The sequence below is a fragment of the Taudactylus pleione genome, unplaced genomic scaffold (assembly GCF_031769625.1).
Source record: "Taudactylus pleione unplaced genomic scaffold, aTauple2 ptg000019l, whole genome shotgun sequence".
NCBI lineage: Eukaryota > Metazoa > Chordata > Amphibia > Anura > Myobatrachidae > Taudactylus > Taudactylus pleione.
The window spans coordinates 26,720,033-26,745,199 of record NW_028284421.1 but is presented as its reverse complement, the minus strand read 5'-3'; the positions used below and the strand labels follow the sequence as shown (position 1 = coordinate 26,745,199).

The 25,167-nt window shown below is 41.8% G+C and overlaps 1 long non-coding RNA gene across 1 annotated transcript; it reads right to left on the bottom strand.

Annotated features, from left to right (window-relative positions):
• Nucleotides 1–13,511: 13,511 nt before the first annotated feature.
• LOC148540449 (uncharacterized) lies at nucleotides 13,512–18,933 on the bottom strand. Its single transcript, XR_015869531.1, has 3 exons — nucleotides 18,823–18,933; nucleotides 17,270–17,314; nucleotides 13,512–13,781 (listed from the first exon to the last, which is right to left on the bottom strand). It is a non-coding gene; the product is annotated as an uncharacterized LOC148540449 (long non-coding RNA).
• Between the last annotated feature and the right edge of the window lie 6,234 nt (nucleotides 18,934–25,167).

Genomic DNA, 25,167 nt, shown 5'->3' with positions numbered 1-25,167 from the left:
GAATTGTCCATGGTAACAGACAAGTGACACTGGCTCAAATCACATCCACATTCAGTGCAGGAGGTACCAGATGCATATCCAACAGGTCAGTGCAGCGATCTTTAGCTTCCATGGGATATGGGAGCAGAAGACCCACCAAAGTGCCCGTTAAAACTACAACACTGGACACAGCACCTCACCTGGGCTTGTGACATTGCTAATTGGACCCTGAAGGACTGGCAACGTGGTGTAGTCCAATGCGTCATATTCCAGTTGTTTTGGGCTGATGGACCGCAGTTGTCAACAAGGCACCATGCAGGCTTGTGGTTCCACAATGATGTGGGGTTGTGTTCACTTTCCACGGTTGGGTATGCTGATCCACTGAACACACCATTGACCGAAACCATTATGTTGCATTGCTTGATGACGATTTGCAGCCCTTCATGGACTTAATGTACCCCCACAACAATGCAATATTCCAGCAGGATAATGCACCATGTCATCTGTCCCAAGTTGTCTAGAATTGGTTCGAGGCACATTCTGGAGAGTTCTGACGAATGATGTGGCCACCACATTTGCCCAACATAATCAAGCACTTATGGAATGTGTAGAGGTACTTTTGCACCCAAGATCCTACACCTACAAAATATCAGGGAACTGTGAGAATCTCACCAGACAGCATGTGTCAACATTTCTCCAGAGTTCTTTCGTCCACCTGTTGAATCAATGCCACATCAAGTTGCTACACTTCACCAGTCTAGAGGGGGTTCTACACGATACTTGGCATCAATTCCATGACTTTTAGCACTTCTGTGTGTATATGTGTGTGTGAATATATATATATATATATGTGTGTGTGTGTGTGTGTGTGTGTGTGTGTATATGTACAATATGTAAACAAAAGTGATTGGACACTGACAGCAAATAGATCAACAAGATTTTATTGACGTCAGTACTTTGTAGGCCCATCATGCGCAGTGATTTTCTTGGCAAACTGTCCACAAATTCCTCTACAACAGCAGGTGGTATATTTTGCCATTCTGCCTTAAGTACACTGACCAACTGTGACATTGAAGGTCGAGCTGGCCTAGAACTTACCCGTTGCTCCAATTTGCCCAGATGTTCTCAATGAGGTTAAGATCTTTACTCTGAGCTGGCCAGTCCATCCGAGTTATCGAATTTTCTGTATACCAGTCCAGCGCTGTCCTGGAAATATGACAGGTGACATTGTTATCCTGATAAAATTATTTGTTGATTCCGTAGAACTTCAAGTGCATGAGACTCCCTACAAAGTGTTCTTAGTGGCCATTTGGAACTCAATTGCAATGATATGGTATGATTTTCACTTGTGCGGGGATGCCCAAACATTTGTCTACGCAGTGTATATATATGTATATATATATATATGTGTATGTTGAAAGATAGGTGTAGATTGGCACTCTGTAATAGGTTTGTAAATACAGGGGTGCCTCCTCCAATGTAATACTTCAATATGAGTCCCAGTTGTTTGGTATGCACCAGCGGGAAATAATTACACAGGGAAAAAAGTATTGAACACATGAAGAAAGGGAGATGCAAAGACATGGAAAGCCAAGACCCAAGCTGAAATCCATCAGTAATTAAAAAGCAACCCTGCCCCTTGTCAGTGCAAATTAATATAAGCTGGTTCAGTCCCAACGGATGGCCTATAAAAAGGGGTCTCATTATCAAGGTGTCTCACAAGAAACAGCTCATGATGGGTAAAGGCAAAGAGCTCCCTCAAGACCTTTGCAACCGTATTGTTGCAATACATACTGATGGCATTGGTTACAAGAAGGATTTCTAAACTTCTGAATGTTCCAGTGAGCACTGTTGGGGCCATAATCTGGAAGTAGAAAGAACATCATTTCACCATAAACCGGCCACGACCAGGTGCTCCTCACAACATTTCTGACAGGAGTGAAAAGAATTATCAGAAGAGTTGTCCAAGAGCCAAGAACCACTTGTTTAGAGCTTCAGAAAGACCTGGAATTAGCAGGTATGATTGTTTCAAAGAAGGCATTTTTTCAAAAAAGCTGCCGGTGTGCGGTGAAACGCGTTGAGGACACAGAGTATTGGCTGAGGATACGGCAGTTACAGAGCTGCCAGCTCAGTGATCATTGTCATCTACCATCCTGGATTTACTTATATGCTTCCCCGGTTCATTCATCTGCAGCAGCTGGTACCCACGTGACCCGCACAGCTCTGTGGGAGTGACTCAGAGAGCTGCATACGGTGGATCCACAGAGAGGGATGGCTTATCGCTGTGCTGGGAGAAAGCTTCACATTGCTGGAGCAGACATGTGAGAGCCGCTGGATACATTTCTATCACATCGGGCTCCCTGTGACTTTGTGCAACTAGCACCGATGTGACTGACAGCCATCAGCCTACATTTATCAGAGGAATTTTTACTGTGGATATTTTTATCATATTTCTTTATACATTTTTGGGGGTTTTGTTATCATTATATATATTTTTCTTATTTGTTTATATTTCTGTGATTCATTGTAATCATATGTTGCCTATATATCCCCACTCCCGGGAGTTTTATTAATGTCATTATCTTTGGATATATTCACCATATTTATGGTATACTTTTAATAAAACAACATTTAACACTCCTTGCTGTGTGTATTAAGCGCCATCCACTTCTTTGTGTGTACATTTCTGTTTATGTTGGAAGTTTGGCAAAGCTTTCTGTGGGTGTGCAGCATTCTATACCAGTAGGAGAGCAATACACCACCATTGGCGCTTGGGTTAATTTTTGTCCTATCCACTAGAAGACAGGCAAAAGACTGCACGATTACGATATTGTAATCGTGCAGCCATTTGTCAGTCTGTGATGTGCCTACACTGAACGAGCAGTCGTTCAGTTTAGACACAATCAATCATCTGCCTACATACTGAACCTGACATTGGGCCTGATTCAGACCCACTCGCGAGCGGCTGTCCGCTCGCAAGTGGGTCGATGTTCTGGACTGAGCATGCGCACGACGGAGGGAGCTCCGTCGTGCGCATGCGCCAGACGCGACGAGCGAAGGAAAGTCCTTCGCTCGTTGTGTCCGATCAAAGGGGGCGTGCTGTCAATGTTGATTGACAGCACGCCCCCTTTGGTAGGCGTGCCTCCCTGACGGGGGCGTTCCCACGGGAACGCCTCCCGTCAAAAGCCGGCCCACTGACATCACTAGTGATGTCAGTGGGAGTGATTTTGGCTCTAATAGAGCCAAAATCACTCCGGAGCTTGCGGTTGAAAACCTCAATCGCAGGCTCCGGCTCGCAATTTCGATGGTCGCGATGGTCTCGACCATCGCGGCCATCAAAATGCACGCTCGTATAGCCTGTGGGTGGTAACCCACAGCTATACGAGCGTCCAGAAGGACGCTCCATTTTCATGGAGGCCGGCCCTCATTCAGAGCGTGCGCTCTGCTCAGAGCGTACGGCTCTGAATGAGGGCCATTATCATCAGGTTGACCAGCATGTTTGCACAATGATAGATGTCCAAAAGACCAATTTTTTAAACAATCTGCAAACGATTTTCAAACGATTATCGAATGATTATTGAACGTTATCGTTCAATTGCTCATTTTAATCGTCTAGTGCACAGGTTCTCAAACTCTGTCCTCAGGACCCCAAACAGTGCATGTTTTCCAGGTCTCCACACTGAATCAAGTGAAATAATTTGCTCCACCTGTGGACCTTTTAAAATGTGTCAGTGAGTAATGATTACACCTGTGCACCTGCTGGGTGATCTACGAAACGTGAACTGTGTGGGGTCCCGAGGACCGAGTTTGAGAACCACTGGTCTAGTGGATAGGCACCTTAAGTGTTAACTATACTAAACATGTTAAAAACAAAACATGGTTATATACTGTATATCGTAGAGAAAGGAGGGGGATTTAACCCCCTGTTGTACCTCAGCACACTGAATAATACCTGCAACAATATATGAAGACTATATGGTCATAGAAATTCAGAGATATTAGTTGCATACATTTGCAAATACATGGGAGGCTGCTGGGCCACGTCACGGCTTCTCTGTTACTAGCAGTCCCTAACACTAAGGGGTTCACGTCCGGGGCGCAGTGCACCCCAAAAAACGTCCAGCCCAGGACCCCCCCAGGGCATCACATGAAAATGGAAAAAGAGTGACAGTGCAGTGTAAAGTATAGCTGTGTAAAGTATATTTTTGTTTGTTTATATACTGTATATCATAATAAAAAATGGTTATATATGAATAAAATTACATAGTTACTTATAAAGGTGCATACACACGTAACGATTTTTTGAACGATTTAACTATAACGACGTCATCGTTCAATCGTTGAAAAAATCGTTCAGTTTCTGAGTTATAACGATGAACGATTATCGTTCATGCGCATTCCTGTTTGTAGTTCATTCTGACTGACCAACTGAACGATTTTCATTAAGGGAAGTTACAAAAATCGTTTGTAGTTCAAAAAAAGCGTTCATTACACTTTAAAAACCTGACAGATAATCTGGCAGAAAATAATTCATAAAATCGTTGGTAACAAAATCGTTGTGTGTGTGTATGCAGCTTTAGATATTACAACTTTACTCATTATGAAATCACAGAAAAATACAAAAATTTAAGGAAAATGCTCCACGATAATTTCTCATTCAAGCCCATTGGTGGTATAGTGTCCAGGGTAAAAATCCAACGAGCCATCATTTGTGCCAGGTTTTTAGCCCTGCCACCACCACGTAACGATGTTGGAAGGTGGTCGATGATTTTGTACCATAAGCTGGTTAAGGGATGATTGGCACTTTTGAAATGTTTAGTGGCTGGTTGGTCAATGTCCTTTCCATGGATGGCAGATCGGTGCAGAGCCATTATTCTATAAAGGTGAATGTGGTTTTGCCAACATAATGTAATCCGCATTGACACGTAATTAGGTAAATAATTAATCTTGAAGTGCACGTTGTTACCACATGACGAATTTGATACTTTTTACCAGTATGAGAATGAAAGTAGTGGCCAGGATCCATGTATTTGCAGGTTGCACAAAGGACAGCGATAACAACCAGGTTTTTTTAACTGTACATTGGACGGTTGTACTTGTAAATTAGTGGCGTTTGTTTTAACCAGCATGTCCTTTTAAGCTTTTTCCTCTTTTGTAACTCATCATAGGGATTTTATTGTGAAGTGCTCCTAGATCTTTGTCACTGGTGATGATAGTAGACCAACATGCTTTAATGGCTCTGCAAAGTAAGAATGCTTTCAAAAATAGAAGTGTTAATAGTTTATTTTTATCAATTAACAAAATGCAAAGTGTATGAACAGAAAAGACATCTAAATCAAATCAATATTTGGTGTGATCACCCATTGCCTTCAAAACAGCATCGATTCTTCTAGTTACACTTGCACACAGTTTTTGAAGGCACTCGGCAGGGATGTTGGAGAACATCTTGGAGAATTAACCACAGATCCTCTGTGGATGTGGGTTTGCTCAAATCCTTCTGTTTTATCATGTAATCCCAGACAGACTTGATGATGTTGAGATCAGGGCTCTGTGGGGGCGATTTCAAAACTTCCTAGACTCTGTTTTTCTTTGTGCTGAAGATAGTTCTTAATGACATTGGCTGTAGGTTTGGGTCGTTGTCCTGCTACAGAATAAATTTGGAGCCAATCGGATGCCTCCCTGATGGTATTGCATGATGGATAAGTACCTGCCTGTATTTCTCAGCATTGAGGACACCATTAATCCTGACAAAATCCCCAACTCCATTTGATGAAATGCAGCCCCAAACTTGCAAGGAACCTCCACCATGCTTCACTTTTACCTGCAGATACTCATTATTGTACCACTCTCCAGCCATTTGTCGAACAAACTGCCTTCTGTTACAGCCAAATATTAAAAATTTAGATTCATCAGTCCAGAGCTCCTGCTGCCATTTTTCGTGCATAGGTGAGTCGCTTGGCCTTGTTTACATGTTGAACGTATGGCTTTTGGCTGCAATTCTTCCATGAAGACCATTTCTGGCCAGACTTCTTTGAACAGTAGCTGGGTGTACCCGGGTCCCACTGGTTTCTGCCAGTTCTGAACCAAAGGGCTGGAGAGCCGTACAATAATGTGTCTTGCGATAAGCCTGTAGTTGCAGGCAGCTTCTGAGTGCACAAACAGGCAGTAGAGCTATGACTGTACAAGGAGACAATAGCAATGTCTGTTCTGTTATCCTTTCAGACTCCTGCCTCCCCCCTCTCTCCTGCCATGTAGTGCACAACACAGACAGAAGAGCTGTGGAGATGAGCGCAGTGTGTTTAAACCTCCGTTCTAATGCCGGCGCATGTGCAGTACAATTCAAGCATGAGCAGTGCTGGGAGGTGGATTCGCTGTGACAGGGAATATCTACCCATTGGCCAGGATGCCACTCACCAGGGGCACTGACCAAAGGGGGGGGCACTGTCTGGCAGTGCCACTGGCAGCCAAGGGGTGGACTTACCCCCACTAGTCCCTCGGCCCCACAAATGTAGGGCAGACCGCAGTGAGAGCGGTCTGCCCTACACAGTTTGCAAACACACAGCCGCCGGTGGTGGCTGTGTGTTTGTTTTACGCATTATGTTTTTATTGAAAACCATGACAAAATACAAACATTAAATCTCTCACACAGAAAAATTCTAATTATAAACATAGCAAAGAAATCAACATTTGGTATATCAATTTTGCTATAGATAATATAAAATATGGTCACATTTTACAACAAAACCTATATCATAAACAATTACATAAGAATGAAAAGAAAAAGAAAATTAAAAAAAAAAAAAAAAAGGTGAAGAATACAGAAAAGCCTCAAACCAGATAGCAAAGCTGATACATCCGACCATCTACTTTTAGTGAACTACGGGATATTTACCAGGGCCTGTTTGTTATCTTCCTTATTCACGACTGAGCGTCTTATAGTGGTCCGACTCCTTATAATGCAACCATGGATGCCAAATCACAGTGAAATTTAGGCCCTTGACTGTGTGGGGTAACATTAAATCATCCATAGCCATATAATGATTAAAACGTGTACACCACTCAAACATGGAGGGAGCCGACCTGGACTTCCAGTGAACAGGGATCACGGCTTTAGAAGCGCTCAGTATATGACGTAATAGTGACTTTTTGAAGTGAGCATAGGGTTTCCGGATGAGATTCAATAGCCAGAAGCTAGGGCAAGAAGGCAAATCCTCATGAAGAATGAGACTTGCCATTTCAATTACTTTGTCCCAAAAAGGTCTAAGAGAAGAGCATTCCCACCAGATATGTAAAGGGGTTCCCAGTTCTATCCCACATCTCCAACAAGTGCTAGGGACTCCTGGAAACATTTTAGAAAGCTGGCTAGGATGGCGGTACCAAAGTGAGAGGACTTTATAATGTGTCTCCATTGTTATTGTGTTTGCAGATGCGGAGAAAGTATTTCTGAAAACTTCCATCTAATCATCTTCTCCTATTGTTCCCCGTAGATCTGATTCCCAATCAGAGATAAATTTGGGTCTACCAGAAAAATCAACATTGTGTAAATAGAGGACAGTGGGTGTGGCGGAGAGCCCCAAGCTACACACATTTTTAAATGGAGTAGTCCCCCTCCCATATGCTTTATGGGGCCCCAATGTCGAGAAAAAATGCTTTATTTGCAGGTATTTCCAAATCTCGCTGTTAGGCAAGACTCATTTAGCTTGAACAGAGGGAAAACTCATAATTTCCGAACTTTCAAATAGCTGGTTAATCTTGAGAATCGCAAATAGAATAAATGGTGGTTGCTCACATCAGCTTAATGATATTGCTCAGGTGCTTGTAAAGGGCGGGGTTTATACTGAACCACAGAAAAAAGAAGACTCCCTCCAGCACACTGCAGCAATATTAGCAAAAATACTTGAATACTGCATGATAATAGAAATTCAGAGGTATTGGTTGCATACATTTGCAAATATATGATTAAGCGCCGGGCCAGCGTCAAGGCTCCTCCATACCAGCGTCCCTAACATTAAGGGGTTCACGTCCGAGGAGCAGAGCAGCCCAAAAGAACCCAGCCAAGGACCACTCCCAGGGCATCACACGAAAATGGAAGAAAGGTGATAGTGAAGTGTAAAGTATAGATGTGTCAAGATAATCAATAAGTGTTAATATGATAAGAAATAATTAAAGTTACATAAATAATAAACAAACAAATGGAAAGGTGATGAAAAAATATCTATGTGAATTAAGTGGTGATGCCCTGAAAAAGGCCCAGCCAGAGCCACTCCGGGGGCCCCATGTCCAAACGCTCACCCCAAAATAATTATTGCTACAAAATAGTAGCCTCACTCTGGGTCATATAATTACAATTCATGTACTGCATGATAACAGCACATGTATAAAAGCTGAGAGCTGACTCACCTAGGAGGTACCCCCAAAAACCTCCAAATGGCACTATACAGACCAGCACATCCTCCCAATGCTGGCTCCTTTCATGCCTCTCAGAACTGCAAATAGAAAGTATCAGAGATAAATTTGGGTCTACCAGAAAAATCAATATTGTGTAAATAGAGGACAGTGGGTGTGGCGGAAAGCCCCGAGCTACACACATTTTCAAATGGAGTAGTCCCCCTCCCATATGCTTTATGGGGCCCCAATGTCGAGAGAAAATGCTTTATTTGCAGGTATTTCCAAATCTCGCTGTTAGGCAAGACTCATTTAGCTTGAACAGAGGGAAAAACTCATAATTTCCGAACCTTCAAATAGCTGGTTAATCTTGAGAATGCCCTGTGCACGCCAAAATCCAAATGATCCTGGGAGGAAACGCCGGATTACCAAATAAAAGGGTTAAAGGAGATGGGGTAGGGGAAAGAAGGGAATGTGAACAGAGACGACCCCAACAGGAGATGATTGGGCCCAGTAAAGGGTGGGTAGTTCGGGGGAAATTCGCAGGCCAAGGAAAACCTGAATCAGCAGACGGAAGGGAAGCTGCCTCAATATCAGACCACTGCTTTCTATCAGTTAACCTACTCCATTCCATCAACCTCAAAAGTAGAACTTCATGATAGTAGGTGAGAAAATGTGGCAATTGTAGACCTCCCTGATGTTTTCTCCTACAAAGTATATCATGTTTGAAGCGGGGTTTGCGGGCCGCCCAAACAAATTCCCGAACAATTCGGTGAAGTGTAGTAAACCAGGAACGGGGTATTGTAATTGGTTGAGTTTGTAAAAGATAAAGGACCCTAGGAAGTACATTCATCTAAATAACTCCTATCCTTCCTGTCTACGAGATCCTCTTGGAACGCCAAGCAAAAAGATCTGTTCGCAGCTTAGAAAGTAGAGGAAGAAAATTAGAAGAGAATACTTGAGAGAATTCTTTATGGAGGAAAACTCCAAGATATTTTATATACGCATGGGGTGCCAGGAGAAGTGACAAAAAGATTGTATATTCATGCATTTCTGATCTACTGTGAGGTTAAGCGCACTAGATTTGGACAAATGTACTTTAAAATTGGAAAGAGCTCCAAATCGGTCAAATTCCTGAAGGATGTTAGGGATTGAAATCTGTGGGTTTGTAATTACTGCCAAAAGATCGTCTGCAAAAAGGGCTAAACTTGTATTCCCTCTTTCCCACAGTCAGCCCAGTTACATTAATATTAAGATGAATGGCCTTCGCCAGGGCCTCCATACATAAAATAAATACTAGTGGTGATGAGTGTCATTAGTGATTAAAACCAGCTCAGACAGGTCTCCGTTAATCCTCACACGCGCAGATGGAGAGGAGTAAAGTACTCAAATTCACTGAATGCCCGTCGGACTCAGGCCCGTATGCTCCAGGACTCCCATCAAAAAATCCCAATCAACCCTGTCAAACGACTTTTCAGCATCTGTAGACAGAAGTATAGTTGGGATCTTCAGAGAGACGGCCTCATGGATCAGGTCTAGGACCTTAGTCGTATTGTCTCTGGCCTCATGACCGTGGACAATCCCACCTGGTCTGAATGGATCAAATTGGGGAGAAACAATTTGAGACGGTTAGACATTAGCTTAGCAAAAAGCTTTAGGTCGACATTTAACAGGGAGATGGGTCTGTAACTGGAGCAATGGGCCGGGTCTTTCCCCTCTTAGGTATCACTGAAATAAGGGGCAAGCAAAGATTGGGAAGAAAAACAGGAAATATCTGAGACCTCATTGAAAGTACGGAGCATCAGGAGGGAAAGCAACTCTCTCCGACCATTCTGTAATAGGCAATAGTAAACCCATCTGGGCCTGGACTCTTGCCGCTAGGTGTAGATTTGATCACTGCTTCTAACTCCTCTAAAGTAAATGGTTCTTCGAATGATTCTATGTCTATATCTGATAAAGTAGAAAAACTGATTTCCTCCAAGTAGGCCTTAATGGAAGCCTCCCGCGAGAACATGTCATTCCCCGCCCTGGAATCTTTTAGATTGTACAATTGGGAATAATAAAATTGGAATGCTGCTGCAATATCCTTTGTGGAGTTACAAAGGGAGCCAGAATGTGATTTTACCTGGGCAATAAATGAAGCTGCACGTTGTTCCCTAAGTGCCCTGGCCAGTAGTCTCCCCGGTTTATTTCCCCAGAGAAAGTATCGACTGTGACATTTACGAATATCTGATTTAATTTTATCGGACATAAGCATATTAAGGTCTTGACGAGCATCAGAGAGTGTTTGGAATGTCTCAGAGGAGAGGGAGGATTTGCGTGTTAGTTCTAAAGCGTGAATCTTTTGTACTAGTGCATCTCTTACCCCTAAGCATTGCTTTTTTAAGTAAGACCCCAGCTGAATTAGCTTCCCCCTTAAAACACATTTATGTGCTTCCCAAACTGTTATCTCAGACATGTCAGGGAGATCATTAGTGGCTATATAGTCCTCCAAATATGTTGTTGACAGTAAGAATCTTGGGTGAGAAGACGGAAGTGTAAGACTCAATGAAACGGGAGCATGATCTGACCAGGAGATGTGGCCAGTCTTTGATTCTTTTATCAAATGAAGAAATCTATGTGAAATAAAAAGAAAAAGATAATCTAATCTAGTGTACAGCTTGTGGGGGTGAGAGAAAAAAGAATAGTCTTGTGTATTAGGATGTTGTATGGGCCAGATATCTACTAATTGATGTGTATGGAGAGTTTTCTTCACCTGACGGTGGAACTTGTCAGAGTACCTAGGTGATTGGTTAGAGGAGTCTAGATGTGGGTCTAAAGACCAGTTAAGGTCTCCACCGAAAACCAGTATGCCTTCAACGTGGGCCTGGACAAGGTTCAATTACCTTTCGAAGAAGGCAGGTTGGGCTTTGTTAGGTGCATATATATTAGCAAAAGTATATACTTTACATTTTACTACTAAGACCCTGCCTGCAATCAGCGGTAAACAAGTGATGTCAGTAATGGGAATATGCTTAGCAAATAAAATTGCAATGCCCAGAGACTTGCCCTCAGGATTATTGGAAAAGAATCCACAAGGAAAGTCTCTATTCTTGAGATGTGGTGCAGCACCTTCTTTGAAGTGTGTTTCTTGGAGAAACGCTACCTCAGCGTGTTCAGCTTTCAATTCTCTTAATACTCGTGACCTCCTTTCAGGGACATTAAGAACCCTCACGTTGATAGAAACAATATTTAAATTAGTCATAGTGAGTGGTAGAAAAGTTAAGACGATCATAGGCATTGGCATGCGTAGGAAACATGGAGACAGTAGGACATATTCATTTAGTATTATACATATCACTGGCATAAAAGGCAAAGAAAAAAAAAGAAAAAAAAGAGAACAAACAACAGAAAAAACAGATTGTAGTTTAAAGAGCAAAAATCACTTAACACAGTGAAAAGGAGAGGCTGTGTTTGTTATAGCAGCCAGCCAATGAGAGTCAGACTGACTCTCATTGGCTGCTGCATCATCCACAGAGGGAACCGGTTGGATCTCACTCATGAGCTACGTCTTCCGGCTCCCCCCGCAGCGGATGATGTGAGAGACGTCATGACATCTCTCCCATAGTGCAAGAAGAGCCTGGACTTGGAGCGGACAGCGGCGGTTGCATCAGGAGCGGAGATCAGGTAAGTTGTATTTTTTTTTCTTCTGTGTGTGTAAGCCTGGCACAGCAGGGGTGGGGGTACTGTATAGGGGATGGCCACTACTGGGGGTACTTTATGGGGAGGATGCCTGCTACTGGGGGTACTGTATAGGGGGGACCACTACTGGGGGCACTTTAGGGGGGTTTGGCCGCTACTGGGGGCAAAGTATAGGGAGCTACTACTGGGGGCACTGTTTAGGGAGGACTACTACTGGGGGCAATGCAGCATAGTGGGGACTACTACTGGGTGCACTGTATGGGGGGGGCACCAGTCAATTACATTGCCAGGGGCGCTTGGATCCCTAGATGCACCCCTGCGCTGTGACACAGCATTTTTGCAAGCTGTGTCCCGGCTTGTGAAAATCTTTGTGATTTGATCAAAAAAAATCGCAATGCGATTATAGTTGATATTTTCGTGAGAAAAATCACAATTTTATTTGCAAATTTTAATAAATATTGCCATAAATGCAACCTTTGCACACAATGGGCCTGATTCAAAAGTGCATGTAATGTCGATGCCGCATTCAAGCAGCCAATGCTTTCAGTAACCTGATGGTTACCCCAAAAAGATGCAGATCAAAATTGCATGCAGAGGGGCCCGGGTCAGTCGTACATTGGGCAGGGAGAGAGAGGACTGCTGCTATTCAGTGGTAGCAGTCCCAGCCCAGCATACGCTGCTGTATGCCGGGCTGCGGAGGTTCCAGGGAGGTTGCTGTTACTGAGCAGCAGCAGTCTGCTCTCTCTCCTTACAAGTGTTACGGGGTGGGTAATCGTAATCTGTTCAAATCCCGACGCCGGTAGACCGGCACAGTGAAGATCCCGGCAGCTGTAAAGGTATTAACTAACCTAACACCCTCCTTTAGGGGTGCCTAACCTCACTCCCTAGTGCCGAACCCTAACCCCCCCTTCCCCGCAGCCTAACCCTCCTGTGGGAGCCTCTAACCGAACCCTCCCTCCCGACTTACCTTCGAACGGTATGCCAGGTGTCATGCTCCCGGCGTAGGTCTAATGACAGGCATTGGCATTTCGACACCTGTCATTAGTACCTTGCCGGGATTTGACAGTCGGGAAGCCGGCGGTCGGCATTTCGACCATTGGCATCCTGACTGCATTCCGGGTGATCACCCCCCAAATCTCTTGGCCGTTATACTTTTCAAAAAATGTTTTGGGAGATTGTGGCCACGCCACCTCCCAGTATCAATCACTATTCTTGACGGCTCTGGGGTGATGCACTTTGGTTCATTAAACCAAAAATAGTTTTCCGACAGATACTTGGAGCGATAGAGCATTTTGCAGCCGATTCAGTGGAGAGCATAGTTGGTTCATCATCAGTTGGTGTAACTGTTTGTTCTAGAATGTGTCTACGCCATCATCCGGAAGTATACTCGCTTAACAGAATTACCAATGCAATGTACAGAGATGTAAGTTGCTGCCATTGTGTGATTGATTTTTCTTAAACGGGTGTTGGAGAATTGTTTCTTTTAATCATACATAAATTCAAACAGGCGTTTGCAAAAGTCATCTAGGGTCCTGTGTATATATAGTGGCTATGTCTAGATCTTGTGTAGTGTGTGGCAGTGTGTGGTGGTACAGAAGCTTGTGGAGATGAGTGGTATGGACTCGGAAGCTCTGCTTCCTCTGCAGCAACATCTTCCGGGATGAGGGTAAGGAAGTGCTTCCCATTCTGCTGTTCCTGTTGTGGGGGTGCAGCTGGCTGATCGGCATGCAATGGATCTGTGAATAGAAAATCACATTATTTCAATTTCTTTAATAACTTTAACAGTTTAATTGTAAATATGGTAAAGGATAAATATTTCAGTATGACTAACTGAAGTGCACAAATACATTGTTAAAAACACATTATTACTTACTCCATTAAACAAGCATGCTGGAAGTACAAAAACACTGTTTTATTAATTATTTCACAGCCCAGATTGTGAGTTGCACACACATGAAGCACAAACTGCTGTAGATAACATATAATGCCATTCAGCATGTGATCAGCTCTACGATATAACAGAAGTAATTTGTAAAGAAGATGTAAAGTGTTTATTCACATGCATATGTTGCCTTATGCTACCCATTAGTGGTGGAATATATAGGGCATGATATGTTATTTTAGTGATTCTCACTAGCTATTTTCCCAACACCCTAAGAAGGTAGCTGCCTTCTGGACGGCATCAGACGTTTTTGTGATGAATCTGTTAAAGTGCAGAAAACACAAAACAACCAAATTACTTTGATTTTATGTAACTGTTCAATATTACCATCCACATTCTAGAACTAGTATACAGAAGCTCATATGTTGGTATGCAAACCCAAAAATGTACAGCATTGTCTCTGTCACTTACTAGCAAGAATTATGGTAATTTCATTTACATTTTTTGAAGAATTATTGTAATTTCTGTTATTTTGTATGCAGATGTATGGTCATTTCTGTACATTTATTTGCCAGAATTAAGGACAATTCAATCATTAATATGAAGCAGGAGGAAATACTGTTCTCACAAGCCTAAGATTATGTTTATATCAGTATCTTTATATTCAGCCCGTCTATCACCCCAGGGGTAAATTATGGTTTTCGCTCGTTCACATAGGAGGAAATAGTATTGTGTATGGGTGAGCACCTCCTTCTTTGCAGCTGGTCTTCAGCCATCATTTCCTTGACGGCAGTAGTCTGATTGCCATGCTGCGGCTGTTTAGTGGTGGGGAAGGGGCAACAAAATTCACGGCCATCCTGAGTAACCTGAGGGTTATGCAAATGGCTGATGTTCGCTCAGCAGCGGATCACAGAGACCTCCTGTTGGCTTCTATTTACACAAGACGCCTCCTGCGCCATTAGCATTATTTTGCATCGCCGCTGCGTATAAAGACATATCGATGCTAACAGCGTACAGCTCAGAATCAGGCCCAGAGATTGAGCTTTCAGTGACATAATGTATAGTCAGGATGAGCTCTTTCGTGTCTTGAGACAGAAAACCCCAGTTACGGTCAAGTCTGTCTCTGTGACATGGTGCATGGAGTAACTATTTCAGTTGCCCTTTGGAAAGGGAATCCCCATCTATACCGTACTTTTTGATTGTGAAGAGCTTTTGTTACCAGGATCATGTCTTGTCACCTCTTAAGTAAGCTTGGTGCCAAATCCTAGAAGATGAGGAAATTTGCTTCTTGTGAGGACTGGCAGGCAAGTTTCTGCATTCCAGAAGGATTTGTAATTGTCTGCTGTAATAGTGGAATCAATGTACAATATCACAAGGTGTCTGCTATGCCAGTGGTTTAGGCTACAACACTAAATGGGCACAAGAACATAAATAGTACTTGAGTAAGTAACCCATCCAGGCAGGTGGAGAGCTCAGAAACTTTGACAGATTCTAGTAGGTTTCTGATATTGAAGCTATAACGCCTTGATTTGTTCCACAGGTAGCAACACAGACCATCGTGATCGATATGTTTCCTCTCATGAAACTGTGTTATACTGAGAATGCTTAACATATAAAGATGTGTAGGGCTTGGGCGCTGAATAGTGCAGATACACTTTTGGATGCCGATTCTGAATTGCACGGATATCTCTTCAGTGACACAAATAGTGAGTTTTTGCATATAGTGTATGCGCAAAATCAACTTTACACATTTATGCGTATGTCCGTCCTATTCAGATGCAACTTGGCTAGATGTGTTTCCGTGAAATAGGGCATTTAGGGGCGTGAACTAGATGGTGGCAAAGCATTCACACAGATCTACTTTGACTTGTGGAAGTGTCATGGGAATGTCATTGGCGTGTACCAAAAACACAGTATGATTCTAATGTGCGTATGGGGAAGGGAAGCCAGTATTTGATTGATCTTCAGCACCTAGAATGGGGCTGGTGCAAGTGCAGACACTAATGATGATGGTTGCAGCAGGCGGCATTAAATCAATAGGCAGCACTGGTTTCCAAATGCCGGCGCACACAATCCTCCGCATTAGCTGAATGAAGCATAAAGTGCCAACACAGGCTTCTGCGGCTGCCCGCTACTACAGCTACTTTGTGTGCGACTCAGTATCAGCCCCATGCTTTGAACTGCAGAGCAATATTATAAAATCCTTTTAAAATTGGGATTTGTAAAGACTATGGGTATATCAGGGCATATTGCAAGTTGTTCTTTTGATGATGTTATAACTCTGCCCACACAGATAAATAGGAGTTTTAATCCCACTCTGGAAACCAAAGGGGGTTTGTGTAGTTTTATTAGTAAGTACATCAATTATGGTAACTTGTGGGCAGGAAAACCCTTACCTGGACAGATCTTTCATTCAAGTCTGCACATAGATGCCTTGGAGCTGGTTAGATTGTACATGAAAGCTATCTTTGAACACCAAAAACAACAGGGTTATTCAAACAGTAGTTTGAACAAAAGGTGTGCACAAACTTTAACATATGGTTTTAGTCTTTGTTCATGCTTATGTGCTTTGATGTAAAATGAATATTTCTACAATAGCCTGGAGATTCAGAAATATACCTGAAGTCTGTATGTTGGGCTGGTGTGATTTGAGGGTACCTGGGACATATGGTTTGGGAACAATTAGGTATCTAACCTATCACACATCCCAGAGCGGTCTTGTTTACAATCATTTTATAGCTTACATAATAGAGATTAATGTAAACATACCATATTTCATGTGGCTACTACACAGGGGAAATTATGTACAATTATGGGCGGTCCTGGCATGGAGCCTGCGTTATTAGCAACTTGGTAATGACATCACTATGGGGGGTGGAAAATTGTTAAAATATATGGAGTGTCATGGTCCTGCGGGCCGACCTTCCAGATACGCCAATCTTAGAATACCCCCCCTCACCTGCACACACAATTATGAACAATTAGTAAAATAGGTAAAATGGGCCACACAAGGCCTTTTCTCTAAGAAGTGAAAAATGGGGGAAAGGGGAAGAGGGGGAGATCGACGCACTGGCAATTGTAATGGCTGAATTTAGATATCAAATATTAATAAATCCGCTATTCCCTACTCATAATATTAAAGTCGTGCACAAGGTGCATCGGGCTGTGGAAGTGCTCACTAGAGTAAAACACAATATGGAAAGATAAGAAAAAAAGAAACTCTGTTTTTTGAGCACTCTTGGTTAATGAAATTATTTAAAACATAACTTTTATTATAACGTTTTAGAAAATAAAAAACAATGTATATGACAAAAGACAAGACATACAACATGTAACACATACCTGACCCAAATATCTCATTGGCTCTTACATATTCAATCTACCGTTCTAGGAAAAAAAAATATTAATTCAAGATATATATGGAAGTACAACATGTATATGCCCATTGGAAGTTATCTATATGGTTCAATGTCCAATTTTAGATTGTCCCAACTGGGAGGTAAGAAACAAATTTTGGGTAGGTAGGAAGTTTTAGTGCCTCCTTATTCACAAGAAACAATCATAAAATATTATATTTAATTCACATTAACACATGTAACCTCAAAGGCAGAATTCAAACAAATTATTAAAAGGCGAAATATTCAATTTGCAGTAATTTTCATATGTTGCCTCAATAGCATAATTCAAAATTCTACCAGTTGGTGTATATTGCACCCTCGCTCAGATGAAATATCAGGAAGGTCAGGGTAAAGACACTGTTGCTCTTTATTCTACTTCTCCTCATTTAGCCATAAGCCATCAATGAGGAGTGAGAGATTATTTGAGTGCAGTAGTAGCCCTTAGAAATAACAGTGAAACTGTAACGTTACTCAATACTTCACTTCTGCTGTCGAGGGTCTTACATAAAGCATTGGACCCCAATGAGAGAGTTACTCTAAACGAGATGGTCATCAGTTAATAGAGTAGATAGAAAAGGTACAAGACATTATAAATGTAAGATCCTAATCATTCATCATCCTGTACTTAATACCCTGGCACAAATCTCAGCTAATTATATAATGCTGATGAACAGAAGAGCAAATGATTCCACCAAGCCTAAATGACAATAGACAAAGTGATTGATACAAATGTTAGTCAATCATCACCATCAAAATTCGTAACTATGCATGCACATATCCTTGTGTTTAATTTAATGCAATATAATTTGTGTAACATACATACTATAGGTCCCAGGGATCCAATATACCGAACTTAACCCTTGCTCTTCTATCTAAATGAGCAAAGGAAACTGGATATATCATCACCTGTGTTAATTATCCCTAGTTATTAATAGTAAGTAGTCCTTAATTAGCAACGGATATAACACTAGGATTTAGATGTATAACAACGTTTTTTTAATCCTTAGTTGATAATAAGTGTATCACAAAGGTTGAATGCATGAGGATACATTTTGGAGCCTTAATTTGTAATGGATATAACACAGGAATTTCAATACATAAAGACAAATTATAACACAAAGAGATGTTTCAAACATATACTTTTTAGTTCTTTGGTATCATCACTGTAAAAAAAGTGGCTACAGAAAGTTCAGCATCCATAGCTAAACATCTATATATGTAATTACTCATGCAAAAAAACATGTTTATAACATTATAATGCTCCGATATGTGGTTGCCAAGCATATAAAAAGATACATAGTTATATAATCAGCATATCGCTAAGCATGCATGGACTCACAATAAACAGCAAAAGAAATGCTGACATCTATATGCTCTGATCTGAAATCAACAGATAGATCCAAGTATTTAAATAATCAGCGTGGTAAACATAAAAAAAGGGTTTTCCTATATGTTACAATATGCATTGAGTTGAAGACATAATAATAGAGTACAAACTGGTAACTGGGGTGTCCCGTTCTGCACAGACATAGGCACCCGTCCTGCCGACGCGCGTTTCGGCAATCAGGCTGTTTCACGGAGGAAGCAGCACTGTGTAAGAGTTCCTGGTTAGCCTAGACTAATGTGCTATGCACTGGCCTATCACGCATCAGTGGTCTGTACTTGACACGATGTCCGGCCAATAGGCATAGAGGCCAATAGGAATCCAGAGTCAAGTGGTGGGGAAGATTAATTCATACCTCCCCTAGGTTTGATTGATAGGGCAGCTGTCCTATGGATGTTCTGGATTGCTCCGTAGTAATTACTAGGCTGTCAGCTAATTTGTATATCAAACAACAGGCGCATAAATGATTAAAAAAGGATTGATTAAGGTTATATTCATAGAAGTATCTCCTTATGAATAAAAATGGAAAACCAGACCTATTCTCACATATAGGGAGATATCCTGCAGTATGAATGCTCCAGAACAATTATGTTGTTCAGAAACAGGGGGAAGGAGGGGTATTTCTTAACAGGGAAGTATTGAGGAAATAATCCTTATATGATATACATTATTATCATATGGTTTCTCTTATTTATAACAAGCATTCAGATGACCGTTATATGTTATTACAGGGTATTGATCATTACGATTTCTTTAAAAAAAAACAACAAGTCACTCTATGCAGTGTAGATATTATCCTGAATATAGTTAAAACATTAGGTGTAAATGAAGTGGAGTGCCAACCTTATTAGTCACCACAAACCCATAAACAGAGGGGAGCAGATGGAGAGAGAGAAAGCTGTATATAAAGTAAGAGAAGGATAACTTAAGATAGCAAAAAAAATATATAATAATAAATTATACCAACATAGTGGTTATAGTTAGCATTTACTTCACTCAGATCCTATGGTCTAGATAATGAACCATATATTCTGACATGAAATTTCTGCGTGACCTTCTACACGCTTATTTACAGAAAATTCCTATTAACAGTAAAATGTGCCTAATAAAATTGAGTGCCCAAGTGCATGTGCTAAGAATAAAGATTTAATTGATATAATATCTAACAATTTAATAGTGTCTCTGATTAAAATTATTACCTATGCGAATATTCTAAAAATTAATTGATGTAGGTGTAAAAGAAAGGTGAAAATAAAGGTGCTAGTGTATAATGTGCCCAGTGTTATAGTATGAACGTGCTTAAATCACTCTAATAAAGGTCTAAAGTTCATTTAATGTGAAACAAATTTTTTTTATTTAATAATAATACAGAAAAGTAAAATTACACATTCTCACAAGAATACATTTGCACACGTACACATATGCACATATATACACACATAAACACTATAGATAACTGGTGTGGTGTCAAAGGATATCATAGTAGTGTCCAATATTGTTACTGTAAATAAATCGGTATAAACATTATAACTGTATAGTGTACTTAATATTGATAAGAAATTAAAATATTCAGAAATAAGCTCTAAAAATGAAGAAAAAAACTGCCCTGGGGCCTTATAAGATCCATAGATTGTACATTTAGTAGGTCTTACATATCTTTTTATCTGTCCATTCATAAGAAAAGAAGGAAAAGGGGAAAAAAAAGGAAAGATAAGAGTTCCTTTTTGATTATGAAATTACAAGAAAACCTATAGAAAAGGACTATAACTATTGTATTCATTTAGTCCTCTTGGTGTGAGGGTGTCCAGATTAAATATCCACTCGGTTTCTTTTCTGAGTAGAGCTGTGCTTAGGTCCCCTCCTCTTATACCCATCTTTAATTTTTCTAGACAAATCACTTGTAGTTGTCCTCGATCACTCCGATGTTTCAGTATAAGTGTCTTGCTACCGAAGAGACTTTGGGCCTGATTCAGACCCGCTCGCGAGCGCTGAGTGCTCGCAAGCGGGTCGATGTTGCCCAAGTGCGCATGCGCACGACGGTGGTGGCTCCGTCGTGCGCATGCGCGAGACCCGACTAACAACGGCCAAGCCGTCATTATGGGTCTCTCACCAAAGGGGGCATGCTGTCAATGGTGATTGACAGCACGCCCCGTTTGGTGGGTGTGGCTGCCCAGATGGAGGCGTTCCCATGGGAACGCCTACCGTCTGGGGCCGGCCCCACTGACGTCACTAGTGATGTCAGTGGGAGTGCTTTTGGCTCTGATAGAGCCAAAAGCACTCCAGGGCTTGCAGCAGATGAGACCCTACCACAAGGGTCTCGTCGCAAGCCCGATGGTCGCGATGGTCTTGACCATCGTGACCATCATTTTGGCCGCTCGCTATAGCTGTGGGTGGCCACCCACAGCTATGCGAGCGGCCAGGAGGCCGCTCCAAAAAGTAAGAGGGACGGCCCTGATTCAGAGCGAGCACTCTGTCAGAGCGTCCGGCTCTGAATCAGCGCCCTTCTTCATTTTAGCATTGTCTGGTTTGGCATCTTGATATTACTCACGTGTTCCAAGACCCTAGATTTCAGAGCTCTAGTGGTCATTCCTGCATATTTGTAGCCACACACTCATATCAGACAGTATATACCCTTGTAGTGTTACAATTGAAGAAGTCTCATATGATATTTTTCCCATGTTTGTCCTGTATTTTACAGTTTGTGCCTATGTACCTACAGGCTTTACAATTTCCGCATCGAAAAGTTCCCTCTACCTTGGGTTGTCTTCTGGGAAGATGTTCATAATGGCTGTGTGTAAGGAGATCCCCCAAATTTCTGGCTCTCCTCCAGCTCATAGATACTTCTGTTTTAAGATGTGCTTTCAAAACTGCATCCAACAGGAGAACTGGCCAGTGTTTCTGTATGATCCTTTTGAGTTTTTACCATTCTCTACAGAACTCTCCCACAAATCTAATCTCTTTCTTGTCCCCCTTGATTTTAGGTTTTGGGAAGACTAGGGTATCTCTCTCAATTTTTGACACCACATATCTAGCTTTTTTGATAGAGCAGTTGCTGTAACCTCTCTTCCGTAGTCTTGAGGAAAGGTCTTCACAATGACTTTTGAAGTCCTCTTCACTAGAACAATTTTGCCTCAGGCGTAAAAATTCGCCCTTCGGCAGGTTTGAGATAGTGGGTGGGAAATGACAACTCTCTTCATACAGGAGGCTGTTGGTTGCCATAGATTTTCTATACAGATTAGTAGTTATCTCTCCATTTGCTTCCTTTCGTATTTTCAGATCAAGAAATTTAAATGTTCTCACTGCTTATCTCTCAGGTAAATTTTAAATTCAATTGATTGTTGAATTCCAGGAACTCTTTTTCTTCACCCCCATATGACAAATATATCATCGATATATCTCAGCCATTGTAGAAAATGCTGTGTGTATCTCTCATTGGGTTCTGCGAATACCACCTCACGTTCCCACCAGCCAAGAAATAAATTAGCATAGGTGGAACCCATGGCCGTACCCCTTGTTTGCAGGTAGAATTTGTCCTGGAAAGTAAAATAGTTCTTGTGCAAAATAAGACAATAAGCTGATTAGAAATTCATTAAATTCTCCATTGTTAGTCATCTCCAAGAAATATTTCACTGCTAGAAGGCCATCCTTATGTCTAATGGAGGTATATAATGATTCCACGTCTATGGAGATCAGTCGATGTTTATCTCCTAATTTGATACCATGTATTTGTTGTAATACATCTCTCGTGTCTCCGAGGTAAGATGGAAGGGTCAGGACATGATCTCTTAGATGTAAATCTACGAACCTACTCCCTTGCTCCGTTAGACTTCCTATCCTGGAGACTATTGGTCTACCTGGGGGGTTCTTACTGTTTTTATGCACCTTAGGGAGTGAGTAGAATGTAGGTAACTCAGGGGTCTTAACCTGTAGGAATTCCAATTAATTTTTGGTAATGATACCCTCCTATACAGCTTCTTTGATCATTCTGATATACAGAGTATGGAAATTATCTGTGGGATCAAACATAAGTTGTGTGTAACAAAAAACATCCTGAAGTTGTCTCAAAACTTATTTCACATACGTTGCCTTTGGCCAAAGGACAATGTTGCCCCCTTTATCAGATGGCTGTATAATTATATGGTTCCATTCCTGCATCTGTTTCAATGCCTGTTTTTCTGGTACTGTAATATTGTGGTTCATAGTAATAATGTGTGAATTATCTTCAGATAGTTTGACCATATCTCGGGATTCTAGTTCCATAAATACCTGAACTTGTGCACAAGTATTTTCCGGGGGGGAAGAAAGTAGACTTCTTCTTACAACTTGGTCTGTTACTACTAGTCTCGGGGGTGAGTAAAGAAGTGGATTCTCCAGCCAGTTCTTCCAGTAAGGAAAGTGCCTCAGCATCCAAGCCAGTATCTAGAATTAGTGTCTCATGAGATTGAATCAAAATCACCATCGTCAGGAATGATGCTTCTCATCTCCTTCATCCTCTCTTGATTGGAGAATTTTGTGAGGAGGAGCTGCCTCCCAAACAAGTGCAAGTCTTTCTCCCCACAGTTATAACGTTTCTGTTGTATTATGGTTTTTTCAAAGGTCTATAGTTCCCTCTTGTTTTTATCAAAACTCTTTTGGAACTGCAGGTCTTTTTCCCATTGGGAGAGTTTCTTCCCCAGATTGTCTATCTCTTTATCACATTCCTCAAGTATAAGTAGATTGCGCTCAAATAATCTCTCACTCCTCATTGATGTTTTATGGCTAAGTGAGGAGAAGTAGAATTAAGAGCAACAGTGTCTTTACCCTGACCATCCTGATATTTCATCTGAGTGAGGGTGCAATATACACCAACTGGTAGAATTTTGAATTATGCTATTGAGGCAACATATGAAAATTACTGCAAATTGAATACTTCACCTTTTAATAATTTGTTTGAATTATGCCTTTGAGGTTACATGTATTAATTAATGTGAATTAAATATAATATTTTATTATTATTTCTTGTGAAAAAGGAGGCACTAAAACTTCCTACCTACCCAAAATTTGTTTCTTACCTCCCAGTTGGGACAATCTAAAATTGGACATTGAACCATATAGATAACTTCCAATGGGCATATACATGTTGTACTTCCATATATATCTATATCTATATTTTTTCCTAGACCGGTTTATTGAATATGTAAGAGCCAATGAGATATTTGGGTCAGGTATGTGTTACATGTTGTATGTCTTTTCTCTAAGAACACAGAACTAGAATTTTAAGTATTTAATTCCAAGAATATCTTCAAAGCTTATGTTGCAAAAAAGTTACAAAGATGATAATTTTAAAAGGTCACACCAGTTACTCACAATTTCAAGAAATAAAAGAAAATATCAAACAAGGGAAGAATCACCGTTCGGATCACCTAAGCAGGGCCAAACGATGTCGGAAGTGAGGTATCTTCCTGCAGGTATGGTCGCACCCTGGTGCGTCTTCGCCTCCTCATGAGTAATGCAGTGGGCCTGATTTAGAAATGTACGCTAACCCGATGGTTAGCGCTCATCTGAAATGTTTGGAGGACACATGTGCAGCCCTCTGACTGCGAGCTCGCTCGCAGTGTCCCAATGACAGGCTGCGGCGTTTGGGAGGTGGAGCGGGGGCGTTCCCTGGCAGCGTTCCTGGAAATGGGGGGTGTTGCCCCCGTTTTCCAGGAGGGATGAGGCCAGGGTCTGCGTGGGTGCATGCCTCCTTCTCAATTTGCATTTTAAATGGACAGAATTGCATGCTTGTGTGCGGCTGTGCAATTCCGTCCACTTCTGAATCAGGCCCAGTGTTTCATGAAACACACATTTTTATGCCCTTTCGCAGGCGACTCTTGGTCACTCCCCCCTTTGGGATAGTTTTAACCCTTCCCAGATCAGAGTTAATGGTTTAGATGAGTGTAACAAAGGTTCTCCTGGTCACATGAGCAGGGGTTAGTTAATTACTCCATCCTGTTTGAAGTTCGGAGATCAGGCCTGTGTTAACAGATCTGGACAATTCTTACAGTTAGCTAGGAAAAGATTTGACACCTTGCTGGCTGGTCTGGCTCTCTTTGGCTCGTAAGTCTGACCCCCTGTGGGGTTATACAGACCCTAGTCTTTGATCAGTGTTCCAAGCAAGAAAACCACAGATATTAACAACTTTTACACAGGGCTGGTGCAAGGTTTCTTGGCACCCTAGGCATTTCTTCAGCCTTACGTCCCCCCTCCCTCGATAGCTACACAAGCCCTTATACAGTGCCCCCAGTAGTAGTCCCCCGTATGCAGTGCCCCCAATAGTGGTCCCCCCATGCAGTGCCCTCAATATAGTGCCCCTTATACAGTGCCCACAGTAGTACCCCTTATACTGTGCCCCCAGTAGTGGCTCTCCTATGCAGTGCCCCCAGTAGTGGTCCCACCAGTGCCCCCAGTAGTAGTAGTCCCCCCAGAAGTGCCCCCAG